Raw genomic sequence first — 25,598 nt, 5'->3', positions numbered from 1 at the left:
GCATCTAGATAATTTGCAAGAAATTACACTAAAGAAAGTAAAACTATGCTAGAAGTTAGAAGTCAGAACAGATAATTCATAGTTCCCGATAACATTTGTGACATTTTTATTGCCATAGTCTTGCAATAAAGGTATGATATACGATAATGTTGCCAATCCTATTACTTACTTATCACATCGCTAACAACAAAGAAAGCTCTTTCGGCCAACAATACATTTTAATGAGTCCGTAGGCGTCTAAGACGTGAGGCACATTGGGAAGAGGTTTCTATACTTTGAAGATAAACTCTATTTTGTTTTACTTAAGATTTAATGTCACTCATTTATGTGGATACAGAATATTCAAATTAAGTCAAATCGTTTCGTGATATGTTCACAAATGTAACCATCGTCAGTGTTGGATTCCTTTCGTCCATTTTGTAGGTATACAATGGTTTAGTTCAAGCAAATATGGGCGGATTTCCATTATGTAAGTTTGCTTTGCAATTTCCAAGTGTGTTGGGCGTAAATGTTTTAACTTCTCTGTATATTATTTATTTAATGTTTGAGTACTTACTGTCTACGCCGTGTAAAGTACTTGTATCCACAATCTATTTGTATAGGATAAGGAGTCTTCAGTATGCTTATAATCTTGCAAGGTTATAACAGATATGGAATAAAAGTGGTTATGGAGCTAAAGAAATCGGTGTTTTAAGCATTGGGATTCCTGTAAATTTTCAGTTTACACGACGAACACTCTTAGCTGTAGGTCAAGAGTTAGGGCGAGTTACGTCACACTTTGGTTGCATGTATGAAAACACTTGCCGTTTTCCAGCGGTTTCACCCGCGTCCCGTGGGAGTTCTACTGCCCGCACCGGGATAAAATATAGCCTATGTTACTCGCAGATAATATAGCTTTCTAATGGAGAAAGAATATTTAAAATCGGTCCAGTAGTTTTTGAGTTTATCCATTACAACCAAACAAACAAACAAACATAGTTTTTCTCTTTATAATATTAGTATAGATAAGCTTAAGACCTAACATTCTTGTTCCAACGAAGATAGCAGGCATCTTCCACTTCTCTAAGGCCTAAAATCTACCTTAAATCATGGATACCGAAAGCATGTAAGTATAGTTGAAAGTTTTAGTTAGATCCATCCATAAGTATAATTCTAGGGTACTCTAGCTACATGTCCCAAATGGTCTTCCTATATTGGTTATGTAAAATGTTCTATATCCTATAGTTTTTATATCTCATCACTTTGTTCAGGCGTGATTTATTTCAGTCCCGTACAAACAGATGAAGTTTGCATCTGTATTAAGATGACCGGACACGACCTCCGTACAATCTTAGTTTCGTTTTGATTTCCCTGCCCACGGGGTTAACTAAATATGCACTTCATAGCGCCACGTATAAGCAGAAATAATAACATCTAGATAATATCTTAGATAGTCATTTAACTTGTTTATTGTAAGCAGATAATGTGGATAAAGAAAACACAGTTATTGTTCTTGGTTAATGAATTGTAATGCATTAAAGAAAGTCAAGATATGTCCGGGTTGTTTTAATTGCAGTAAAATGAAGTATATGTATAATGTCAACAACAATTTGAATACGACTTTTGGTGAAATATTGTAAAAATGTGAGCAAAACGAAAATCAAGAAGATGATAAGAACTGTGGAAACTAGGCCAACGCGTTAAATCATTTTCTCTGAAGCTGATCTCTTTCGACGATTAACTTTTATATTGATGTCTAAAGAAACTTTTGAAACATTCCTATTAGAAAACTGAAAGTGGGTCGTCTATGTGCATAAAACTATTTTCATAAATAAGAATTCTATGCTGAGATAAAATAAAAAGTTTACCCAGCTGCCATACATAATTTTTGCAAAATATATTTGAAGCTAACGCTCCGAGGAACTGTACTGACATTTCGAATTCCAATACTCGACTTGGCGAGGGCTCTGTGTGATTTGTTAAGTCATACTTTGTAAGTCCTTACATAATAGTTTCGTGCAAATATCCATAGGCCTTTCAAATATTTGACGGGCCGGCCAAACGGACCTCCGACCCTAAACACACGGAAGGCAGAGGCATCCACATCAGCGGCATTTAGGTCATCCTTCTCCAATATTTGCTACAAATCAGCTCAAGTAGAATACACAATTTCTAATTTATTTTAATAACATAGATCTGGTTCTTGGAATATCTCTCAGCTTTCTACTTACTTGCAGGGTAAGCTGAACTTTAAGTGAAACATGTTTTAATATCGCTAAGTGCATATGTTTGGATGTGTAGATCGTAAGTAGCTTAAGCACATGACATTATCTAAGAACAAGCTCCTTGCCTCACTTGGCTTTTACAACTTTCGCAGGATGATAAGCAGCTACTTTCATCTTCGTAGATTAGCAATGAATCCGTAAATATACATATACACTCTAGTTTTCTCTACTAGGTGGCAGATTTCCAATTTCCATTCCTGAAAACAGACGATCCCAAAATATTGATGACAAAATTTTCTTAATTTGAATTGATAGCCGAGTACACGGCCAATTCGGGACGAATTTGTGCGCAAAAGCTCACATAGCAGAATTTATATAGGTAGGTACGAAGCGTAATGTAATACATATTATTACGCAAGTCATAGTTTAGTGCCCTGAGGAGGGCAGGCTGTTGCTGGCAACGCAACGCGGTCACGGCCGGTTGTCGCACCGCTGACGTTGTCGACTTGTCGGCACTGAACGGAGCGAATAGCCATCGCGTGTATTGAACGAAAAAACAGCATGACAAACTATAAGTACGCTCTGAGGGCGTTTTAATGTCGATCAGACTTTGTTGTTTCAGGCATCCAGTGCCATCTTTTCATCTCACTTGATTGTGTCTTCGTTGACATTGTCAACAACGCTGTCTCGTTAGTATTGAATTGTCCGGGCAGACGCTGCACCTGTAAATGACGGATACGCTATGCAATTTGTTAGCGACGGTCTTCGGTCACACTTAAGAGTTGAAAGTTCTTTCTTACCGGGTTCATCAGGTAAAGCTGTGGATAACTCAATACAGCAGTCGGTGTTGATCACGCTTTATTTTTCAGGCAGGTATCGTTCAGCAGGTTTTGGTCACGGTGTACGGTGCGTATTTCAAGTCTTTATGCCTAATCAGATAAACACGGTACCTAAGCACCAATGGAATACATCTTTGATCTGTGCTATTGATATTACAACGTAGGTTGTTCTGAACAGAAGATAAGGTCTCTTACAAATACTATTTTAGAATATGAGCACTGAATTATTATTGTAGACGATTTAGAACGTTCAAGTGGCATTAATATCGAGAAGCCGTATGAATTGGAAAATCGCTGCTCGCGTCCTAATCTAATAAGCAATTGTATTGGTGCTAATGTTATTACAAAACCTGATTTAATTTCCTATTAGTGCTTCTGGCTTATGCTGCTTCATGTAGAATTTGATGTCATTACTCACGAGCAATTCTCTTATTTATGTCACAATTCCAGTCATAATTTTATACTACCAAGGTTTATCGATACATTTCGCACATATTAAACTAATCCCGAGATCCCGGTAGTAAAAATCACGACCTCCATTGCCAAAATTTATGTGACACACGAAAACTACTTTATAATAGGCGCAAAAAAACTTTTGGCAAACTGTATTCGTTTCCTTGAAACAGAAGAGTTTCGCAGTGCGATGTCATTTCTACGAAAAAGTTCTAAGAATAAACTGTTACTATACTACTACGAGGCTAATGTATAGTAATTCCTAATTATCTACAGCCGGGAGTAATGTTCGGCGTTACATGGCACAAGACTGTTCTCTCTGTAATTTGAGTTGAAGACTAGACGGGCTACAGCAGACAAGACTGCAAATTGCGATGGACAGCTATTCGAACATTCTAACTGCGATCAAAGTGTGTTACATGACGGACAGCACTCAACCTCTAACTCTATCCTCAATAAGGATAGACTCGTTTCGATACTAGTCTAAGTAAAACTTATTTACTCTGTAGATAAAGCCTACATAGGGTTATCAAGTACCTAGGTACAAAATTATCTCAAGAAACGATTAATATCAATCATCGTTCCATCTTTAGCAATTGCCTTGATTTTGCTCAATTAACAATACAACAATAGGACTCGTCCTCTGAACAATCTAGATGCTATAACTTTATTGGTCGGTGCAGGATTTATGAGTATCAAGTTGGTACGTACCTTATCAAAGCATTCTATGAAGGAACAAAAAGGCTTTAAGAAGTGTGTAACTGTGTATGTGTCTCGGATATCGACGTAAGGGCCGATGCAGGTTCTATGTGGAGCTAATCAAGTTGCAAGTGTACCACCCTGACGAAGAACGGTGCAGTGCCCTCCTTTCACCTTCAGCCTAGCGCCTGTTCGTCTCGGAACCCTGAACTCGTTCGACCCGCACGTCTCTGCATCCATTACGGGACCTATTGTTTGTGGTATATTCAAAGCGATGAAGTTTGCTAGGAAGTGAGAGATTTTACAGCTTTCCACAAGTAGTCAATCATTTCGTTATGGGTTATTTTCACAACATTTTGTTCAATGTATATTTCCGACATCTTTTCTAATTTATTCATTTTCCAATCTGTTCCATGTTTCGGAATAATTCTCATACAATACAATTCAAAATATTTTATGGCGATACAAAAGAAGGTAATACAATTTAATTTCACATTTCTTTCTTAAATTAAAGAATTTTAAGTTATGTGAATGACATGATTGCTTTCGTAATGTTATTGGCGACTGCTTTAGCACCTACTACGTATGTTGTTGTTGTGCTTGCAGCTAATCTAGTAGTCTGCCTTCGCCAAAAAACTATTTGTTTTCATGTCGCATTGTTTTTGTCGCATAGAAAAATATTTAAAGTAAGGTCGCCGAATCTGCGTAGTAAATTTTTCGGCACGCCCATCGTATGGTTTTTGATTGTATGAAAACAAACTTCTATTTTCGTTTAAAACGCACGCAGGAAGCTTAATGTAGTAATAGTTTGTTTTTACATCTAATGTGTATATTTAGCATTTATTATTATTTGGGCTTACAATCTGGTGCTAAGGTCTGGAAGTCAGGAAAACTGGAGAGCCCATAAAATATAGAAAATATAATAAAAATATCATCATCCTCCGAGCCTTTTTCCCAACTATGTTGGGGTCGGCTTCCAGTCTAACCGGATTCAGCTGAGTACCAGTGCTTTACAAGAAGCGACTGCCTATCTGACCTCCTCAACCCTCTCAAAATATAATAAAAATAGCTTGTTATCAAAATGTCTCATATTTTCTATCACAATGTAGTTTTGTCCCTACATTGTAAAAGCCGTCACAAATTCCTCAGTTCTAGATGGTTCGATATAGCAACACCGTTGTTGCAATTTAGATTATTCTGTAAAATCAATATTATGACTTGCTAGTACTGACCTGCGAATAACACTAGGCGATAATAAACATTAGTGAGACGTAATTAATGGCGATCAAACATGGATGGTAAATAGTGATGTCACGGCCGGTACGCGTCCTGATCATCAAAGGCATTATAATCAGATACGTTCTAATGAATATTTATTCATGTAGGGTTTTTGTACGTAGATTGGAAATTTTGGGTTTTCTAGATAATTAAATTCATGTAGAATATTTTGTCTGCTTCTCCAGAGGTCTTTTATTGATCCTTTTTTTCCGGTAACTAGCATTTAAGTTCTGGGCGGAGCTGCATTTGTGTACTATTAATTCTGATGATGATGAGATGCTGATTGTAAAAAAGAGAATGCAATAAAGCAGGGAAAGTCAGTCACACCTCGCGAAAATAAACTCCTAACGCTCACTAGTTTAATCGATAAAGATATGAATGTTATGAATTTTGAAATGGCCGCATACTTGTTCTATGAGGTAATGTAGACATATGTTAATAAAACAGATGAATGGATCTCTAACATAACAAAACAAAATTCCATGTTGAGAGACCATGTAAACGAACTGGTTCTACCTACAGTGGAAAGTTTGGTTTTCATAAACTTGGTGAAATATTTAACAATACTAGAACTGAACTTAATATTCGTTTAACAAGTGCGACTTGGTTTAACTATGCTTTCAGAATGGTCTTAGCATAACAAAGTCTGTCTACTGAACTCTCACGTTTAATTGTAATAGTCTGAAGTTACGCGTCTATTTATCAGATATATTGTTTATTACTTAACTAAGTGTTTACAGTGTTTGCCTTCGTGACCAAGTATAACTATGGCCTTTGAAACTGGGGCAGTAACCTATTCCCTTAATTTAAAATTCAAACAGTTACTGTGACATGCAAACATGGAGATTTTCTGTGCAACAAACGGTTCTCTGCTGGCATTCTGATTTAATGAAGCTGGTGTCTTTTTCTAACAACAGATTTTTTGCTTTGTTATTTTATTGTTATTTTTAGTTTAGGATTTGTTTTGCAGAGCTGGTTTTGAGAGTTTTCCTTATCAAGTTACCGGGCCATTCCATTATGGTACAGTGAATTAATTTTCGTCTATGTGACCCCTGTTTTGACCTGATATTGGTTATTTTGTAAGTCCTCGAGATTAACTTGTAGCTGTGACCTGCCCTCGGAGCATTGTGCAATTTCTGACGCAATATTGCCAACCATTTACAATATACTGATTTAAACAATTACTTTTAGTTTAAACTGGTCTGATTAAACAATATAGTTTTATTTTCTACACTCATGTATATTATCGAGTTTCATCAGGCCTTGGCCCAAATTGAAATTTTTTTCATGGATTGATATGGGCTGTGTTAAATCAAAATTACATGTATATTAATAAATTTTAATTTAGTGTTTTGATGTAGTGATTGAAACCAAGGTTTTGGTTCGTTGATGTACCAAATCTGTTCTGAAATAGGTAGTCATCATACCTACATTTGTTATCAGGGGCACATAAAGTAGAACAAGTGGATTCAGTATTTACGATCCGCATCCGAAATCGATAGTCCATTTGACATTGACCTACTCCCTCACTTTGATTTTAATATTTTTGCTTATCGGCGAATTTTTATATCGATGACAAAGGATTTTTGACAATACGAAATGTATTTTTCGACATTGATGTTTTTTCAATTGACTCGGTGATATTAATGAATGTACCAAAGGTCCTGAACACGTATCTGTGGGTATTCAACTACTTTGGGTATCTCTTGTTTGAAAAAAAACCTCTTGTTATTCAATCCTGCATAAATTTCGCCACATGGGACGCTTTCTAGCATCTTCGATTGTACTTATTGCAGTCGAAGTGTCATTTTCCTGTTCAAGAGTTCTTCGATCTTTGAAAATCATCATACATTTTGAATTTTATTCTGTGGGACTCATACATTTTTATTAGATCCTTCGATTCACATATTTTACGAGATGAACTCTATTGACAGTTTGACCTATCCCTTAGGGTCAATAAACCACAGGTTTACGGGCTTTTTCCTTGTGACGAGACGATGCAGCTCATAGTTCTCAAACGCTGACACTATTTACATTGGTACGCGGGCAGAGTAATACGATGTAGAAGATATAGGTCTCGTCAATTCGCGCATATATCCCTAATGTTATGACTAGACTGCATTTGTTGCCAAGACTTACAAAGAGCGGGAAAATGAGGTTAGGTTTTATTCAAAGACGTCTCTTTCAAAAAGAGAATCACCTAGCTCTAAAAGCATCACTCTCCGTGTTCGAATGTCACGACCTACTGCGGCGTACTGGTATTGTGAAGATTATCGTTGGAAATCTGTTTTAAATCTGCCTTGATCCTTGACCCATTATGTACGTGTGACACCAGCGTCAGTGGATATTGGCATGTTTATGATTCTGCCTACAGAGTACAGACACTATAAATTCCTTGCGTTCCATTTTCAAATGTCGTCGGCGTGTGTTACGTTTTCCGCTATGTGCTTTAATCTGAACCGCAATTGTTTTGCAACATTTATGTAGTGAGGTTTGCTGTAAATTCATGCTAATTAGTTTAGCTATTGTGTACTTATTTACAATGGCTCGGTTCAGGTTTTAAAGTTCAAGAGAAGAGCTGTAAAACATTCTTCATAATACTAAGAAACTGATTCAATTCAAATCAGACTGGCTAATTTGTAAGAAACAGTTTATTTTAATTTTCCTGCTAACCGGTTTGGTTAAGGTGATCGATAAAGAAAATAATATTTACAACAAAAACAGGCCGGATATTTATCGTACCACTTTGCCTAATTTACGTAAAACGCAATAGTTTCTGGATTTGCTATAAAATGGTAAGACAAACGAGTTTCCGACCAGTTTGGTGGTATAGCTATGTAACAGATATAAAACTGAATTTATTAACGCTAGCGAATTCAAGTCACATAATTAATTCGGCGCCCGTGGTTGTATAAATGATTTCCGGCACGCCTCAGCTTTTGTGGCTCTATCATATTTGTATACGTCGATTGTTTCATATTACTATGTTTTTATTTATTCTTCAAGTACGTGTAATAAATAAACATTATTAAGTGAGAAATGTTATTGTTCGATTCCAGTAGGTAGTTTATTATTGAGTGGGTAGTGACTAATTTATTTCACACCTTTGATAAGCGGTTCAACAGAACTATTTCGATGTAATACAACAAAAGTCTGTTATGTAACCGAGTGTCACAGAGGTGTGGGGGCAGTGTGTCGGCTCATTTATAACTAAGACACTCGTGATTCAGTCGGAGTCGGCAGTACTTGAATATGTATTATTTAAAATATTAGTCACAGAAAATCACACGATGCGGAAAACGATTTTATGAAAATTCTTTTACATTGCTTCGGTCGTTTTCGCGGAATCTGCGTAGCAACTCGAGATTTCGTAACACGAATTTAGTTAAAAAAATTGTCAGTTTCCGCTATGGACGACGTTACGTGCGTATTAGTTTTAGGAACCTATGTATACTTACAGTCGATAAAACCAACATGAAAATTTCGAGACTGACTAGAGTAAACAAATATAAGAAAAAATCGAACACGTGGAGGTGACATTGCATATTGTTTGCGGGACGTATTCGCACTTCACTACTATACTTGTTTCGACTATTATACTTGTTTGTTTTACAATCCGTATTTGCTATCCAAACGTTTTTTTATGTAATCAAAGATTTTCAGGCGATCGCCGTACATTTTTTATCGTGGACTAAAATTAAACGTTGGCAGATAAAGCCGGCCGTATCTGCAGGCGCCTTAATGCCCCACTACATAACACTCGTCTATATGGAGATGTTCAAGGTTATATCAATATTGCAAAATGAACAGTTTAGCCGAGTCGCGAACGTTGTTCACGGAGGTTATGCGCGAAAATATCGCGCCGAACGAGTTTGGGTGGCTCGGTACCTCCAATGCGTGTAAGTACTTATCTGCTAAATCCACGTGGCTGTGTGCGTGACTTCGGATCATGTGCCGTAGTATGGTAGCTGTAGTTTTTTGCTTACTGTCAGCCGTTCTTGCGCGCAGTAAATAGTTTTGTTATTGTTGTAAAACTTATTCCTAAGTTGGCACGAAGCAGAGTATTTACGTTCTGTTAAGTAATCTACGATTTTTTTTTTGAAGAAACTTACACTTTTGATTGCCATTTTAATGAACTCTTAAACGATGCAAACTTTAGCTAATATCTAAAAAATATGTGACAAGCACCACCTAATCTATGAAATTATTTACATACTTACGCAAAATTCGAAGGACAACAAAATTTTTGTTATTGCAGTGCAGTCAGTTTCGGCTTAAAATTAAATAAATAAAATTATTTTTTTACGATTGAACAAGCGCTCTGCAGCCGACACTAGACGTTGCAATTTATCTATTCTATTTCGTCGTGAGGATAAAAAAAAACAAATGTTCACCACGTGAAAAAGTTCACTGTTTCGTGTGATAACTTTTGGTGCCAGAAATTGATATCATTATTACACCTCACTATTTTGATATGACTTGTTTATAAACTTAAGCACTAACACGGAATGCGAAGAGATAGCAAGTGTTGTATGTTACAATTTGTATTATGAAAATTACAATGAGAACTAATGGGAGGGATTGTGGGTTTCAATTAAAACAACTGATTTTCTCTGAATTTTCAGTAGGTAGTCGCTATAAAGGTCTCTGGTGCACCTGCAGGAAAACGGTAAAACAAACCGCTCTAAAATTAATATTGTTGATACCGTACAGCTTTCATCCCAAAAAAACGATTCTGAATTTTACACAGACCTTAAATAGTCCATTAAAAAACACGTGTTGCCACCTAATCTACCTACGTTCATTTGTTTTTGAGCAATTTGCCGCGAGAGTTCAACTGCAGTCAAGGTTGTATCAGCACCAACAATAGGCCTGACATTGGAAACAAGTGAACCCGTCGCCTCTACTCCTTCCGGCGCGTAGGTCATGTGTACGAATAACAACTACCCACTTTGTGCAACATTCGCACCTTTATATACGACATCCTACTCATGTAAACTAGATTGTTTACTTACTGCAACAGTGGGTGTGCTTATCTAGTGGTACTTAAGAATTTGTGGAACTATTCTATGCGGTTTTAGGGTTATTGATGTCTATAAATTATGATTGTGGGCGCTTGTGTCCTAGGAGCTTCTGATCATAATTTACTATGCAAAGATTAGGGACAACCTTCAGAGATTATTCAAAGAAGAGCTGCTGCCCTGAGAGACACATTCCATTCTGTTTTTTCATATTGTAGGATCTAAACTTCTTGCTCAGAAATGTATTAATCTAATATTTCTAATGCGGATGCTATTAGCTGTATTGGTAGAAATTTCAGCTAAGGTTCCGTAATGCGCACTCTATGCCAGTGACTGCAAATGTAAAAACTCATAAAAAGCTTTTCAGAAATCAATTCCAAATCACGTTTGTCCTCTAACCTTTTGGCCATCGTGATGACTGATATGATGTCTATAGGTATTTATAAAAGCCAAATAAACACGAAAACACGTGGCAAAATATCAATGACTTAACACTGGTAAGAGTTGCATCATTTTGTGACAAGTTGCCACTTTGCTAGCTCATAAGTACTGTCTACTTGCATCCAGTAAAGATCTGTGCACACTGAGATAGGAGTCTTAATTCTTTTGGCAGACAAGACGCTCCCATAAAAAGCCTGCAGTTGTTACTTCAATGTGAAGCAAGTCTTACGCTTTCGTTAAGACTATCTTATATGACTAACACAATTTATGATAACAGCTGAACATATACGTAAGTATACATAGCTGTTTTATTCAACATCCCGATCTACTTGGAAGCCATACTATTTACTTTGAAAACGTGGTCGAAAATAAATTTTGGTATTATTTTTGGAATCATTTTCCATGCAAATCTGGTGGGAGTAGAAACGAATTGTTTTGACACAAGTAGATGTACAGACAAATAGTTTTATGTATATGGATCGTCTGCCTTTGAATCTAGTGTTTCTGTAACTACATGTAGGTACGAGTGCGGGCTGAATGTTCAGCTGTTCACATATTTGATTAAGTAAGCCGTAGTGGTCACCACCAGATAAGATAAAGTAAGATTGCAATGGCGTTGATTGTCGAGGGTTGAATAGAGTAACGACCACATAAAGATCGCCATTTTGGAGAACATTCTAGGACCGAATTAGAAGGACTTTAAACGATCGAACCTATCTTCTGGTCTGGAGTACTTTTGTATAAGTGGATTTCCCCAAGAGAAAATGTTCCCTGACCTATCTTTAATCAATTCTGAATTCTGAGTATCCAGTGTTACGGAATCACCAAAGCATTGCTCCTTTCACATGGGCCCTCATGCATAGTAATGAAGTACATCCACGTTCTAAGACCCTTCCAGAATAAATGACGCGGTTCTTGTTCTACGTTCCTTAATTTTATAACTAAGTGTGGTGTGAATTGAACTTTGTCGGTTGCCAAAAATATTTTTACTTGGTGTTTTGTCCATTGTAAATATGGTGGTTTTTAGGGTTCCGTACCTCGAAAGGAAAAAACGGAACCCTTATAGGATCACTTTGTTGTCCGTCCGTCTGTCTGTCTGTCTGTCTGTCTGTCTGTCTGTCTGTCTGTCTGTCAAGACCCTTTATCTTAAGAACGCGTGGACGTATCAAGCTGAAATTCACATGAAATATTCGGGTCTATTGTCCCTTTAGGCTGTGAAAATATCAAGCTTCTAAGCCAAGCCAATCAAAAGATACAACCGATTATGTCGATATTTTCAACAAATTCTCGACACTCGCAAAGGAATCAAAACCTACAGGGTACTTCCCGTAAACTCAGAATCTTGAAATTTGGCATGAAGCATTGTTATATAATGCAAATATAGGAAAAATTGCGAAAATCTCATTTTTTTTGTTATATAATATAATAAAAATATTTTAATAAAATGAAACTTACTACCTTATTTCTCACGAACGAATAAAGGTACCAAATTGAAATTTATACCAAATACCTAGGTCTATTGTCCCTTTAAGCAATGAAAAAATCAAACTTCTAAGTTAACGCGATCAAAAGATACAGCAGTTTTACCGACACCTTAGACGAATTTCCGTCACACGCTAGGGAATCAAAACCTACAAGGTACTTCCCGTGAACTCAGAATCTTAAAATTCGGCACGAAGCAACGTTATATAGTACAGATAAAGGAAAAATTGCGAAAATGATAAATTTGAAGTTACATAAAATATTAAAATATTATTTTTGCTTACATGACATAAAATATTTTTTTAATAATTATAAACTTACTACCTACCCTTTTTCACATGAACGCGTAGAGATATTAAAGTTTTGAATAAAAAGTGAAATTCATATCAAACACTTCTTAAATATAATGGCCTCTAAACTGTGAAAAATTTTAAATAATTCAAAGGTCATTGGGCATCTTAGTATGAAAACCATACCCACGGCGGATACGAACGAAATATAGCACAGTATAATGATAAAGGCTCTGATTTACTATGGCATTAGTCGCATCAATGTGAACCATGGGAATCTTGAGAAAATCAGGTGTAAACATCAAATATTTTCCTCATTTCAATGGGGAATTTAAACGACCAAGTTTGACGGATTTGAGAAATCATTTCTTTGTAGTGAAACAGTATACTCGCCGTTTATTTCCATTGTCATCAGGTCAGGATCTGATGATGGAAATCCTGAGAAATCGAGGGCAACTATCAGAAATTGTAGGCATGCATAGGATTAAAACTTGATTCTCAGATGTATGTCTGGTGATACTATCAAACAGTGAAGGTTTAGAGCTTATCTGATGATGGAGACGTGAGAAAGTCGAGAGAACTCCTCAACAGTATGTTTTAGTTACGTCGTGTTTGGGCTTATATTATTCGTATTGACGAGAACTTTTCACAAAAGTTAAAATAAAACTGACTGACTTGCCGTACAGCAAATTCTGTAGAGCCCTACGAAAGTGGCTAATTCAAGAGAGTTTTTATAGTGTTAAAGAGTTCCTCAACAAAAGTAAAAGTAAATGTCGTTTTGGTGCCCACTAAACGCCGTACTGTTCATATTCTTCTTTTGTTATCGTAATTTAAGAGTTGCTATTTTAATTTAACTTATTTTAAATATATTGTTTTAGTTTTAAATATTAGCTTTCGATTAGTTTTAAGTATTTGTATTTTGCATACCCGTAATAAGGGTGAAATATGTTTCTGTACACAAACTTACACATAATAAGATCTAATGTAACACCATATTTCCCGCAAAATTATATAAAAAAAAAAAACTTTTTACAAAAAAAAAACAACTTCTAAAACAACAAGAAAACTGTTTATATGCATCGGTCTAGATCTCGGTGGTTAAATAAATATAGATGCATCCTCTAGACACCGACTTCTAGACCGATGCACCTAATATCTTTTTAATTTCTTTCTTGCTTTTGTTTTCTTGTTGCTTTTTTATATGTTTGAAGTTGGATTTGTTTGTAAAATGCTACAAAATAAAATAATGCCGACTTTATAAAACAAAGAAAGGGACAGAATTACACTTTTGTCAAGGCTCTAGAAACGTAAAGCCAGCAGCCCCGAATCCTACTCTCTAGAAGTCGTTGTTACAATTCGACAGCTACAAGTCGTCAGGCGGTTTCGAAAAAAACCTGAAACTGGGGCTCTTTAGGTGATTAATCCCTCAAAAATAAAAGATCCCATTCCTGCAATGGCTGCTTTAACCCAAGTTAGTAGTGAATTCTCATCACCTAAAATAAAATAAGCTCCAACACAAGGTTACGTTATAAATTGTAAAGGAGTTCCCATAACTATATCTGATCTTAGCTGTCGATCCCACAATGGCAGTCAAACCTATCTTTGTGGAAAGTCTTCGCCAATACGAATAAAATAAGCCCAAACACGTGGTAGTTGCAACATACCGTTCGGGAGTTCCCTTGACTCTCTGTAGTCTCCATAATCAAATCAGCTCCAAACCTTCACTGTTTACCAGTACCCTCAAAAATACACTCACATGTCTGGTTATGACTCGATGCGTGCCTACAATATTCAAGAGTTGCCCTCGATTTCTCAGGGTGTCCAGATCCTCATCAGATCCTGGTCATCCGGATTGGCACCTTCCTTCTTTATGAAATGTCTTTAACAATAAAAACTAGCATTGCAACCTGTACAATCCTCTGAAACTGCTTGTCTTTTATATTTTTCAAACGATCCTGGACATTCGTCTCCATGGAATTTTAATAAAATATTTATATTCAAAGAAACGTCATACCATTCTCCACGATTTAAAACTACTTTGGTTCATGTCCGCCACTTTTTACAAAGCGGGTCAGATATGCCCCATGACCTTTAAGACATAATTAGTTATTTTCAATCAGATTTCTGAATGATGACTATAAAATGTTGTAAATAAATAACTTCAATAAAATAACTTTTACAAGGTACTGGCCTACTATTTTAGTTATATTATAAAATAAAAAATATTAACTATTTTGACTCTCACGAAATTACCATAACTATGATTGTTCTAAACTGAACGGTTGGCGCGAAACTCACTTTTTAACTATCATTTGTACGGAACCCTCGGTGCGCGAGTCCGACTCGCACTTGGCCGGTTTATTATTAATGGATTGAAATCTGATAGAATTTCTTTGAAACTGTAGTACTGGCAAACTGGTAATTTTACACTATTCATCGTAAAATTGGAGAAATAAATTGTATGCCTTGCACATTGAACACCAATATTTAACAGTATTTCTACTAAATAAGTTCGGATTATGTTTTATTGTATGTTTGTGAAGCGTTGTTATTGACAGTGACTGGTTTAGGTATACAGGGTTATTGAATAGGGAAATTATTCGATTAAACAAAGTGAAACTTAAATCTGATCAACTGTGACTTGATCTAACCGCCACTCTATCTGTCACACTCAATTATCCCCTGAATAGCTTAGAGTCTTAGACCATAATCACTTGGAACTTGGAGCTCTCGACCGTATCTAATCATAATCTCTAAAACGGGTTTTCTTAAACAACTCGCTTTCCGACCGGTTTTAGGATTTACAATAAGAGCAGTATAAATAAAACATGGTATTGCTGTGGTAATGAACACGCTGCCATGGAGGCAGGATGTCTCATCTCGAGGTGCATCTTTATGTTGATACACGGAAATATGTCATTACAGATATTACTGCCTTATGCTAATTGACCCTTAAATATTAATTGACGCGACGCTCGTATATTGAATGATTCGCAAGAATTACTTTCTTGTAGACAGTTTAACGCGGAAGATAGTTCCACAAGGACACTTCTTTTCTTCCTTGCATAAAAACATTTATGTAAGAAATGTAGGAATTCCGTGAACACTCAATAATTTCGTATTCATTAATTTATCTGTTATCTTTATCGATGGGACTTGTAAAATTCGTGCTATTTGCAACAATGAATCTCTTGGCGGCGATATTATTCAAGTTTTGAGTTCGCCGAGTGGGAGGCCAGCTTGATCATGGCCAACCACCTTACACTTGTGCCCACTTGTTTATGTTGGCGTACCCTAGTTTTGTATAATACAAGCTGTTGATTTGCATCCGTGCCTTAATCAAGGAGGTAATTATGCTAATGATTCTCGACCCAAATCAATAAAAAAATTGGTACGTAATTTCTTTTCTTAATTTTTTTTTCGGAATTCCGTAAATGTCATCTAGCCTTATTTAAACTTGGCGCGTATGTTACTGGCCTTAAAACCGTGCTGCACCCTCACACAAACGCAAACACAAAGCATACGCAACGATCAGTCATAAATTTCATTCATAAAATTGGATTACTTCGGAAATACCACGACATTACAATGACAAAAAAAGCAGTGCATATTACTTATTTCCCATCTACTGTAATTCCAATCGATTATTTACGTATTGTATGTCCTCCTCCTGAACTATGGCACAAATGCAAATCAACACCTTGTATAACTCTTCTGACTGATTGACGCTAATTCACAAAACCTAATTTATGGACTAGATACGCTAAAAGCTGTTCCAAATGCAAATCCAGCAAATCGAATACAAATTGCAAGTAGGTAATTCAAGACCGATACTCGATGCTTATTCTATTACCTACCAGATGCGGTGGCGGGACCTGAAACAGATTGTTCGCATTTTTGACACAGTAAACAGATTGTCGACCTAGTTTCCAGCATTGTTTAGCGCACCGGCGGCGTACGCGGCGCCTAGCCAAATCTATTTTAATTTTTATCTACGTGGTCGTTCGCGCGCAGTCTGCTTCTTCTCTGCTTTTTCGCAATGTTTACAGTTTTGCCACGCGCTTTTCACTGTGCGTGAATTCACAAATGATTATAAGATTAAAATAAAATAGCACAATCTGTTTTGTTCAATTGTAGCAATTCATGTTATATTCACGCGTGTTGAGCATCCGCATTGACGCAGCGGCCATTTCCTACGATAAAGCAGCAGTATTCCACTCGTGATATCTGATTAAACTATCGTTATTATAACGTTTCCTATAGTGATCTGAGATAGCACGTGGTTTTCGCTGGCAATTGGTTTGTCTGAGTAATTTCATGTCGAGAATGCGAAACACGGAAGCCTGTATGTTAAATGGGACTATGTAGGCAGACTTTATAATCGGGGAATGTGTGCAATTTGAACGATAACTGTGTTATATTAAAATTTGTGATAGTTTTGGTGGTTTCCGTTGTCTGGAAGATTGCCCAATTCATTTTAAATTTGCGTCAACTCCATTTGCGTTGGTGAACGTCCCGGTGGTTCACCAAAATAAAATGTGACAATGATGAAACTGCTCTGTTAAATACTAATTGAAGTAATTTTTTTTTGGTGAACCACCGGTTCACGTTCACATGGTGTGCCAGATATACCTAATTAGAGTATCTTTCCACCTACAATTTTTAAGACCATTATTTGACGGCCACGACTGTCATTAATCAAACCAGTTTTTTTATTGCATATTACATAGTTATCAAAACCAATGTTCATATATATTTACAGGTACCCAAATCTGCCCTAATTGCTGCGATTTCTTCATTGAAAATCTACATCCAACCATAATAGTCAGCCATATCGGAACTGTATATTTCCTACCTTCTACAAGATTTCCAGGTACGTAATGTATCTCCAACTGACTAGTGTTTAAATCATGAAACTGTTTAATTAGTTTCTGAGAAGTAGTCAGCAAAAAGTGCTTGTTTAATTTATTTTTAGACAATTATAACTACACTTACGTTCAATTTTATACATACTTAAACGACATGAACATCCTTTCCAAAGTACAGTTGAGAAACCTGAGTCTTTAAATGGCAACAGCGCTAAACATAGGATATTGCGTAAATATTCAGTTTGGTTCTTAGTTTATGTCTACAAAAATACATTTTACACCTCTCCCGGTCACAAAAGTGCGTTGAAATTAGGTGGCCGTGTCTCCTGCAAAGGTATAGGATGCCAAAGTTTTCATAGATCGCGCTATTTCCGTGCAAACACAAAACCGCTGACGCACACTGTCGGTCAAAGCTCCGGCCTGACGCTCGCTGTCAAGTATCTATTAGGACTTATTTCTGGACTTCATCCACTATTACCACCGTATTTTATGCCTCACTTTGAAGGTGAAAGAACTTGACTTTGCTAGATGACGGCATTGCAGATAATGGAAAACAGGAATATAAATTGCTTCTAAGATGTATTGTTCATGGATTTTTTCCTTGTCTTGCTTATTTTCAGTCAGAAGGTGTACCTAGGCTTTGTTTTTATCGACGATTTAATTTGCTTAAGTATACCTATTGTGTAGGATCTATGATTAAGGACAGTCATCAGTCATTGCTTGAGTGAGTGCTTGCATGTAAACGGTTCGCTTGGCCTTTTCACTATGCACCCCAAACATTCCATAACGTTGTATGTACTAGTATGTATTTAGTTGCAATTACAGCGATGCTACCAGTGCAACTGAGGATGCTATAAAAACTCGGTCAAAAGGCGGGTCGAGGTATTCCTCATAAATATGCAAGGTGCCATAGAAAGAAGTAGTCCTCGTGAGCAAGATAGTGAAATGTTTAACGCGTTCATTAGGCTAGAACGATAATTATGTACTGCACATATTTGCATCAGTAATAGATTTATGCTACATATATGTTATTACTTTTACTTTTCAATCAATGAAACGGGGACGTGGCGCGTTGTGAACTGATTAAGGTAATTTTGTATGAAATTACAAAGCCGACCAGGACAGGTGTGTCCCCCGGTCGCCCTTTGTCTGAGCTGCAAGCCGTAACGGAAGGCGTGACCCACTGGCTGTTTGGAATTGCACGCACAACCGATTATTGTGCCTTGTTACTAGGCAGTTGCTACTTTCCCTTTGTGCGAACATGTTTTTTAAAAACACTCATCCATAGCTACGACAGCTATAGCTCTTTCAGTTGGCGCACTTCTGTTAGTGTCTTGCTTGTGCAACAATGTTAAGCGCCGTTTACATCCACTTGCACATAATGAAGCCGTTATCTGTATCCTCGAGGTATTTTAAAATTGTCTTGCAAGTCAGACCGGTAACGTCCGTAGAAAGGTCGGCTATAAAATTAATACGGAAAAATTATCCGGAATTGTGCCGTTGTTAGGCGTTTGTTTAGATATGAATCGATGAACAATAAATTCAAAATAATAGAAGATTGGAATTTCGTGAGATAACTCTTAGTTGATTAGTAGACGTTAAATCGTGTCAGCTGAAATTGTAGTTCCTATCAAAAGCGACACAAATATTTTTAGTGCGCATAAAATCCAGGTGGGCACACCTTCAGCCACAATGGTTGTACGACTAGTGGCGACGTCTAGGCCAAGACACACCTAAAATATTTGCACTAACTCACTAAGTAAATTATACTTGCCTTGTTTGTACATAGTATCACGATCACTAGAAGTCATTTCGCGTTCAGATGAACGTGAATGCGAAGCAAGATCATTCCACAGAGCTTTACTGCATAGACATGCCTTACTTCATTCTAAGCTCCGTAAGTGGAAGCTAAGTATATGCTATTCAGTTGACCGCTGTGGTGAAAGGATGCATGCTTCGACGAGATCTTACTCAGAAATAATTACGAAATTTACAAACGATTCATTAATATTCATAGGCAATTTATACGTGACCATACATTTTAATAATCATAATCAACGGAAGTGCCTCCTTTGGCATATCATCTATCTCATTGTCTTCCTTCACACCGGTTGTTACGCAATTTTCAGGATGCGGGTTACGTCATTTTTCCAATTTGTTTGTATTGAAACCGGTCACGTCTGGTAATTGATAGTTTCGCGATTAAATGTTCGCTCGCCCAAGGTTAAGCAGGCTATGGAAATAAAGTAATGGCGCTGGCTACAACTATGTAAGTCTGCGGAACAAATTATAGGCGTGATCCATTTGCAACCGGACCGGCCACCGGTAGCACAGGTCGGACCGGCCAGGAAGACGGAGATTGTAGTTAGATAACTAAGTTATAGCCAATCAGCCAACGTTGGAATTAACGTTATCTACTCTCCCGCTGTTTAAATGTACAGGAATACAAGGGACTTGATAACAGCTCACGTAAGCGGCTCATGCAAATTGCATGTTAAATAAATTGGATAATAAATGGCTGTAAAAGTGAAAAGCAATTTATTGAAATACCAGGTGATCCGTTACTTGGAAACGGTTACCAGAATTGATAACGTACAGAAGTTAAGATGTAGGATGAATACACGGCAGCGGCAAATGAACCCTCTGGCTCGGTTCCAACTGAACTGTGCTGTTTAGCACAACTGTGGTATCTTCTACTAATTACTGCTCACTTAAATGGTTTCACTTCCTCCAAGTAGGTGATGCCGCTTGCTTCGCTTGTATAATCGCGACAGACGTAACAATGGCAACAACATTTGTGACTAATCCATTTACATTATGTTTAGTCACGAAAGTCGTGTCAAATTGTTACCAATTATGTACATATCTGAATGATATATTAACGTGGACAGTCATTGTAGGTAACATTGTAAGTTTTATTAATACCTTGATGTAAATGAGTTAAGACAATAGATTTAGTTGATGTGTCGCTTATCATAGTTGACGTGTGTGGTTTTGAATTTGCTTCGTATAAAATATCTATGTCTAATATTGTTACGAACGGTAGACGTGTACCAACAATAACCACGTCAGCGACGGTCACGCACGATTGAGCATTTTCGATGGCATTTGAACCAAACAAAGGGTTGCTAATTGTGACTCAGTTAACTTTTTGACAAGGGTGTGTGTCTATTCAGTTTACAGCTGTGGGTTCCAATTGTTGAATCACAGTTTAATTAATGAAGTTATTTATGTACATACATAATGTGTTGTATTCATACAATTTCCTCATTAATTCGTATTAATGTATGTATCGTTTGCGCATTCCTCGTTTACGATTTACTTGCTTTTCCAACGATTTCATCATGGCAAGTTGATTCAACTGTTGATAGTTCCAGAATTTTCCTTAATAATGTTTTTCATTTACTATGTATAACACATTTTTAATTTCATGATAATTCCTCCACTAATATGTTAAGTTAATTTAGTCTTTGGACAGCACTCCGAAACCAGTAGACTATTTGTCTCCTTAATGTCTTTAATTTATCTCTAGTCAAACATAGACGAAACACCTATCGTATGTTTCTAGAAAGATAATACTAATTAAGGTTAAACTAGCGAAAACAATGTCGCATCATTCAAGATAATGTAGCTAAAGGCATCTTATGTTTTCAGTATTATGTACTGAGACGTCAAAACAAACGCTATTTTTTTAGTTTTGGATGTACATAGCTGTAGCATGCAGTTAAAAGCTGTGTTTACACTGACTGTTTCAAAGAATTAATTATAATCGTTGTAAGTAGAATGTTCTGGACAAACAGCTGCCTCGAACATATGAACGCGCGGTTTCGGGACTCCCATGCCAATCTGAGCCATGTGTGGCCTACGCCTGTCTAAAGTCGTCAACCTATCGTTCTGTTGTCTGGCCGACCTACGCATCTTTTTCCGTTCAATGGTCGCCACACAGTCTGGTCTTAGTTCCACTTGAATCGCCTTTACTTTCATCATTTGCGTAAACTATCCATCCGATCTTCAGCTTTTTGGCAATTTTGTTAATTTTTAATTAATGATTGTTTTTTAAGTGCAGTGGGTACATATTCTAGCAGTTTCTTCAGTTACAAAGTAAACTGCATTTACGTATTTGTAAGTACCTAGTTTGAATATATTGTAGTTATAAATAGGTGAAATGAATGCTACAAAGTATTCTGTAAGTACATTTCATTTGTAGAAAAGGGAGGGTGTGATATGATGACGACATGAGCCACGCAATTACTAATAGACGTGTTCATCGTCAGGTCAGGCCTAGTTTAAATGTTGCGTCATTTAGGTCTTTGCATCATTTGGAGATCATCCAGGCTTTCGGAGAACCTGACAAGGTTCTTCTCACGTTATCTCGAATTCGCAAATGTAATACATCATCTGTCTTCCGAAACTACTTTAGAGATGAGGAAAAATTGGCCCTGGTTGTGCGTCAGAGTATTACTTAAAACTATTTTTTACTATTTCTAAAATTTATATTTTTATATATTTTTGCGTAATATAGGTATCATTTAAGTAGATTCAATATCCTAGTCTTCTATTCGCCGCCCGTCGGAAATGTACTCTCTGCCTTAGCATGGACTAACAAATAAATCGCAATTTCATACGATTTTATGCGGTCTCGCATGTTTTTAACGTTTTCGCAAGTTCAAAACACTTTGTATATAAATCAATAAAAGTGCCCGGATGACGATAAAACTGAGAGGTGTAGGAGAAAAAACTGATATTGGCCGGCCATGTGGTGAGATGCGATCCGTGGACCGTGATCTATGTTGCCATGTGTCAGCTGTTTCTTCAACCAAAATAACCAACTGCGCAGTGGATGGATTCGAAACGCGCAATCTAAATTTAATTCTAAAGCCGGCTACACAACTAATATACTCGTACTTTGTTACACTCCTCACTATAATGTGTTTCGTATGTAAATGACATGGGTGACATCTTCTAAGGTGGTGCCAAATTGTAATGACTAATATTATAAGTAATCGTACCTATTTCCTCTTCAGAGACATATGTAGAGGTATAGAAATGTTATCGTAGCTGGACATTAAATCAGTAATCAATAACACTTCATCTTAGAGATAAAACGTAGTACTAATAAGTTTATGTACTTGTCGTTAGTGTACAGTTATCTTTATGTGCAAGTGCACAATATTATCTAGGCTCGATGTCGAGTACAAATGGGTTTGACTTGGTATTATTATTGAACAGCTAAGCTTACTCCTGATTGATCATTGCGTTATATTAATTAGTGGGCATGACATAATTGTAAACCGGTATAAGTAATTCAGTTTAGTTGATTTAAATAGTAACGCAAAAAATAAGCAATGAGTTGTCGCAAATTTTAATAGGACCGCTTCAAATATTTATTGAATTAATATTTGTTCAAATGTGTGTCCGTTTAAATGTAGTGCATAATAAGTAACGCTTTTGGGCCATTGATCAAATATTTACATATTGCATTGGGGGTGTGGTGACGACGTCACAATGAGCGTCAACTCATTAGTAGAACAAGCTTAATTATAGATTTATTGCTTCTTAATGTAATGTATTTTATGTAAATAAACTAGAATGAATTAAGAACCGCAAAACAATATGTAAATAGCGTTGAATACGTTTGTATTGTAATCAGGCCCGCCGCTAGCTGTTTGTTCGCCCGCGTGCAAAACTGATTATGCCGCCCTACGAAAACATACGTTTTGACAAAAAATATATAAGGGAGGGGGGGGGGGCGGATCCAGGAGGTCCGGACCCCCCCGCCCATTCATATCCATCTTACTTGTCCAACAGAAAAAAATATGTACATGCACCGCTCTGATTGCAGAAAACCCACCTACTTTTGGATAAATAACTATTGCAATACATAACATACATTACACATAACTTTTTATTTACTTGAAATGTTCAGGGTAACCTAAGCAGTCCTGGGTTAGCCCATAAGCAAACTAAGCAATTGCTTAGGGCATCAATGCAGTGCAATCATTACCCAAGTGGCCCCTATGTATTGAAAGATTGTGATTAACTTAAACTAACGCACTTAAATATCTAAAACAATGGTTAAGGTCAGTAACATATGTTATTTGGTGGGTTTCACGTTGAAAACTTATAAGGCACATTTCATATGTAAGGAAGCGCGAGCGGAGTCTGGGGACACAAAACAAATAAAGACCACTGTAAATTAACAAAGCAAAGTCAAAAAGTAAGATATGCACAGAAGTGAAGTGCAAAAGCCGCGAGCGAAGCGAGCGCGATTTTTTCCTTAGAGTTTTCATGAAGTAAACATATTGTCATAAAAAGCCATAACGGACGTGCGCGAAAATTTTTTTTTCGGAATTGAATGCCTCAACAATTAAACAAAGATAAAATACGATACATTTTTTTTTTTCCGACGTCAAAAATCATCAAATGACCCCTCCCGCTGTGGGTTAGCAGCGGTGAGGGAGTGTCAGACTCTTACTGACTAAAAACCGTCGTGTTCCGTCATAGGCCTTTATGTACCAGGGCCGCGGTATCTCTTTCGAACAACCCGCAGAAAATACGATACCTGACATAGAGCCGCGAGCGCAGCGAGCGCGAATTTTTTTGGGGATGCAAAGGGTGAAACAGTCAAAATTCATAGGAGACGACCAAAGCTAGGGCGGCTTTTTCTGAAATTTTATTGGTTTAATTTTGTCGCCCCCTAAATAGCATTTGCCCCACGCTACGCCACTGGTTGATCTTAAATCGTTTTTAAGAATCTTTAATTTTGAAAATGTCCTTTCAACAGATGTACCTAACTGAAACCGGCAGTGTAAGTAATATTCTTAGCGCTATTGCTGTGTTCGGAAATATTGAAATCAAATCATTAGTAAAAAGATATTGTATTTTTTTTAATATTACGTGATAACTCGCTAGATTTGCCGCCCCCTAGGACGTGCCGCCCGCGTGCTGTGCACGCGCTGCACGCCCGCTTACGGCGGGCCTGATTGTAATGTGAAACATTTATTTTTTCCTCCGAGCGGTACTGCGCAGTAGACGGTCATAGTTGATTAGGTATGTTAATTAATGACTTAGTGATAAATAATACACGTAGCTTAGACGGATTTATTGACTCTTTATCGAAAATTAATAACAATATCATTTTGAAGTTTAGCTATTTATATTGTTAATCCAATGATTAGGTCGCGTGTTTAGAAAATTATACCTACGAATTTTGTAGGTATTGAATATGAATTATGTAATGGAAAAATATTCCGTCTTTGCTTCGATTACTAATCAATAAACATTTTTTTTACACATGTCGCATTTTTTTTTATCTTAACCTATTGTACCTACTTAATCTAACTTTGAAGTGATCCTACCGTTTCTTTACGAATTAGCCTGTCATCATCTTGCCACCTTCTGTGATGTCACATGAACGAGTTATGTGAACTTCTCGTACGCGAGAAATATTTTTTTTTGTTGAACAATATATTTTTTTTAAATATCAGTTTGAGTATCGCCAGGGGAATGGAGAGGAATACATTCAGAATAACATTTTATTTTTAATTATTTTTTATTCGGGCGGTGGGATAAAATTAAAGAAAAGATGCTTTGATACAAAATTAATATTTTCTTCTTGCCTTATTGTCTTGTTCGGGACAATTAAGTAAAAATTAAGAGAAATAAAAGTAACTAATACAACAACTAAATTAATACGCCTATTTGATATAACATAAGATAATTGAGTAATCATAGCCATTGGAATGAAAACAGCTTGTTAAGTAATTGCCTTTTGGTTATTATGGGTTTCTCATACTTAGTTAAATAATGAATACGTACATCAATATATGTATTGGCCACTGCCTTAATTAAATGTACCAAATGGTTCTCTGTAGGTGATTGGTCAAATTGATGAATAGAAATGCTACTGAAAATGTTACTGCCCACAAAAGCACGTAGAATCTTATTGATCAACCGAATCTTAGCCAATGAAGTCTTGCTTCTGAACTCATGTGGGTCAATAATTTGCGCAATTTCAAATTCT

The 25,598-nt window shown here is 36.7% G+C and overlaps 1 protein-coding gene across 2 annotated transcripts in view; it reads left to right on the top strand.

The window, feature by feature from the left end:
• The window catches only part of LOC124630346 (MAP kinase-interacting serine/threonine-protein kinase 1-like), a 73,983-nt gene that overhangs the window by 5,570 nt on the left and 42,815 nt on the right, over positions 1-25,598 (top strand). The window contains exon 2 of one of the 2 annotated variants that reach the window (XM_047164209.1): positions 17,470-17,580. The exons of the other annotated variant lie outside the window; for it this stretch is intronic. The gene's annotated coding sequence lies outside the window, so the exon portion shown is untranslated. The remainder of the gene's footprint in view (positions 1-17,469; positions 17,581-25,598) is intronic. 2 annotated transcript variants of the gene reach the window in all.

Source organism: Helicoverpa zea, chromosome 5 (assembly GCF_022581195.2).
Source record: "Helicoverpa zea isolate HzStark_Cry1AcR chromosome 5, ilHelZeax1.1, whole genome shotgun sequence".
Lineage (NCBI taxonomy): Eukaryota > Metazoa > Arthropoda > Insecta > Lepidoptera > Noctuidae > Helicoverpa > Helicoverpa zea.
This window is presented reverse-complemented; position numbering and strand designations above follow the sequence as displayed.